The sequence below is a fragment of the Grammomys surdaster genome, unplaced genomic scaffold (genome assembly GCF_004785775.1).
Source record: "Grammomys surdaster isolate TR1022 unplaced genomic scaffold, NIH_TR_1.0 422, whole genome shotgun sequence".
Classification (NCBI taxonomy): Eukaryota; Metazoa; Chordata; class Mammalia; order Rodentia; family Muridae; genus Grammomys; species Grammomys surdaster.
Window position 1 is genome coordinate 1,620,806 of NW_021604841.1, and position 4,196 is coordinate 1,625,001.

A 4,196-nucleotide genomic window follows, 5' to 3' on the forward strand; every position below is an offset into this window, starting at 1 on the left:
ATATATAACCAATTTAGCGACTAGACTCTAATATATGGACTGTAACAAACATTTCGTTATTATTTATGAAATTAGTTTGAACAAATAAAGTGAGTCTTAATCTTGCGCTTCCTTGTTTTTGTATAGATCTCCTCCCCTGAGGCAGGTAGTCCCAACTCATGCCAGGCATTGTTATAAAGACCCATGTGTGAGAAACTTAAGTCTACAAATAGCCAGAAAGAACTGAGACTTCAAAGATACTTGGTTGTTTCTATGAATCCAAATCTTTCAGGAGAGCCTGTATCTATCTCTACATATCTAACTAAGATCCCCCTGATTCTGGTCCTCTAAAGCTAGTGAAATAACTTCCTTATTGTCTTCATCTTCGGAGATAGTGAGAGAGATTTTTAGATAAATGGTGATTAAAAAAAAAGGACAGAGAGACTGGACAATAAACTTTAATATAATATAGAGATAATCAACATTTATCATATATATATGACCAGAAATGCTGATAGGTGTATATAGTTTAAACCCCTTAAAAATGTGAAAATTACACAGATTGCCTACTCATTGTGTTTTAACTGTATTGGTTCGCAATTTCTATACTCATAAATAAGAGGCTCCACTGGCATAGAAAGGAACTGATCTAATATGTGTTAAGAATAATATCACAGATGTCAAATTATAACCATTTTGAACAAATGTATATCAATTAACTATGAATTTGGTTATGGTATCAGTAACAGGACATTTTAAAAGACATAAAGCTCCTGTGTGTTTTAGAGAAAACTCCTGGATATTAAATGGCAAAACTGTTTCCATACGTAAAAGTTATAGAAAATTTAGTGTTTAATGGTTTTGATGCAAAAATTTAGGTTCTATCAGAACATATATGGTAACTTAACAATAAAACTATAAAATGATTCATAAAACTTTAAAAGGGGTAACTTCTAATGAGGAATGGAATAATCAGTTCATAAATTTTATGGCTCTGCAATTAAGTTTTGGTTGATAGAGCAGCTATGTTTAAATCTAGGGGCTCATGACATCTGATAAATGAGAAATTGCATCTAGCATTCTTTTTAACTACCAAAAGAATTCTTTTTAACATATACAAACATAAAATGCTCATGTTCAAAGAAACTTCAGTATATCTTTCTATTGAATTGTCTATAAGAAACTTAATATTCCTTCCTAGATACATATTATTATACAGTTTTATGTATCTTTCTCCTTTCAACCTATACATTGAAAATTTTGAAATCCACAGCTGTCTGGGAATCTCCAGCCTTTATGGCCATGTTAAGTTACAGATTTTGACAAAGGTACTCATCATTTTGTGGTAAACAGTAAGTTAAATTCACCAAAGAAACTGCTTACTTATCCACATACAGCTCCTTATGAGACTTGTTTAACTTTACTGAAATAATTTAAAGTTGTATATTGTTAAAGTATACAGCTTGACGAATTGTATATTGAGAAACATTAGGAATAGTCTATCTTGTATGGTTACAAATTTTTAATAAGGAGGAATTTGTTTATCACTTGGATGAAAGTTTTAAAGGAGCACTTTGTTGTTTTAGAGAATATCTTTCTTTAAAAACACTTCCCTTAACTATAGAACTAAATGAAAAGATAGCAAATCTACATGTTGATATTTATATTTTGTAACTAAATTCACTATGTTTATTCATTCTAAACTTTTTCCTATTATGTTTAGAGTTTCTTTCTTTCTTTGTTTCTTTGTTTCTTTGTTTCTTTGTTTCTTTCTTTCTTTCTTTCTTTCTTTCTTTCTTTCTTCCTTTCTTTCTTTCTTTCTTTCTTTCCTCATTCATATCCAGGACAACTGTAGAAGAATAATTTACTGTTACTTTATGATATGTATTTTTATTAACTTATTTTCATATTGGATGTGGTAGAATAAATTCTTAGCTTCCTCTTCCAGGGATAGTAGGCTGTATCCAATGAGTAAGTGATTCTAATCCTTAAATTCCAAGAAAAGAAATTCACCATTTAATTCTATGAACATTCAAAGAGAAAATATAATTATTGTGGTTTAAAATCATATGAAAAATCAGAAAGTGATAACTTCTAGTTTTGTGAGGTCAGTGTTAGTGGTGTGTGTGTGTGTGTGTGTGTGTGTGTGTGTGTGTGTGTGTGTGTGACTAAATACTAGGAAGAAAAAAATGTCATGCTATCCCAAACATTTTAAACTGACATGAGAAAGTAAATGAACAACATATGAAAGGAATCAAACATCATGGCCAAAGTGGATTTGTCCTTATAAAGAAAATATATTTCGATATGCAGCATACCACCAATCAAAATAAAATTCTACTCTGTCATTCTAATAAGTGCACAAAGTATTCTTTCCAATTTCAGTATTCATTTATGATTAGATTATCCACAAAAAATAATTCACAGGTTAAGGTACAGAAATAAGAAAATTCATCCTGAGTAAGGTATTCCAGACCTAGAAATATATATATGGCATATACACACATCACTTATATATGGATAATAGCTTTTAGGTAAATGATAATCAAGCTATAAATGCAGAGGTTTGGTATAAAGTAAGAGCCTAGAAGATAGAGTGGTGACAATCTAAATGAAATCACCAAATAATTGGAAAGGCAGGTCCCCAGCTGGACTTCTATATTAATGAAATGAAGGATTGAATTATATCTGAGTTGTTGGCCAAAGGGGTCCCATGGGAATCCCCACAAAAAAAATTTCAGGCCAATTGCTAAGACAATTGGGTGCTCTTCAAAAACTGACAGAAAAAACTTCATTGCTAATGACAACTAAACAACTCACTGAACATGGAAACATCGAAATGGTGCCTGCATAGAGGTTTTATCAATGTGTTATAGTGTCTTTAGTATAGGAGTTAACTCTAAATACTACCATTGAGGGTTCTAATTAGAATGTGTTTCTAGGTATTGGGAGCAGATATTTAGAAATGAGCATAGACAAGAAGTGAGATAGAGGTACACAGAAGGTAAGAAAGCTGGATGTTCTACTAGGATCATGTTAGTCCGGTGGCCATGAGGTAAGAGAGTGAGAAGAGGCCAGCAAATGTAATTTGCTACAGATCTTGGTATGAGACTGGGGGCATTGGATTTTGGTGAAAGGACTTAAGATCCAAAGCTCGCCCATCTACTTTCCTGGCCTACTTGCTCCTCTGGCAAGCTTGGCTGTCAGGTTCCCAAGGATTGCCTGTTTGAGTTGGATGCTGGAATGTGTTGTGAGGAATGTTGGAGGAGAACTCTGTGGTCTGTTGCAGATGGGACCAAGAGGGAGGTGAGGCCAAAACAGGTGGTTTGATACAAAGCTTCAGGTAGTACTGAGGAATTGGATTTGGAAAAGAGGAGGGAAAGCTGGTAATCTGATGTTAGTTTACTTGCTTCCCTGTTTATTTGTGGCAGATGGTTTTCTGGAGAATGTCAACTAGAGCTGGGAGGTAGGATAAGGGAACCACTGGAGGCAAAGAAGATTAGAAGAGAAGATCTGTGTGATTTGCTGGAGATGGAGGCTTTTAAAATTTATAAACAAGTTGAGACATTGAAAATATAAAGAGCTTGGTACTGGCAGGATTTCAGTGTGATTTTAATTTTTTCCTGATACAAAACTCATATATATATATATATATTTGTATTGCATTCTTTCTTTATCGAGGCAGTATAAAATATATCAGTTTGTCAGTGTCATGCAGCCTACTCATGTTGAGTTTGTCAGAAGTTATGTATGATAATATTATGATTGTCTTCTAACAAGATGGATTCTAAACCAACCTGAAGAGTGACCTGGAAATTAACACAGGAATACTAGCTGTCTGCATGTGTATGTGCGTTATATCCATAAAGACAGGATGAATGACAAGAAAGATAAGCCAATCTTTGCACTGACAACATAGGCAGTATTATGAAAGCTTTAAAAATCCAGAAGATATTTATAATCATCTTTTTCACCATCTGTCTCCCAAGTGTCAGGCTTGCTTAAGTATCTGCCATTCTCAGTTGGTGATAGGCTGCTGTGATCCATCTGTATATATGCCACATGCCAGTTGCTTGACTGATACTAATTTGAGCAGTCCAATGTCTAAAAATATCCATGCATGGGCTTCTAGGTATTTCTCACTGCTACATGTGTGTTAAAGGATGATTCTACCTCCCAATGATGCAAATAAAAGCAGATATTCAAAGCTGGCTTTT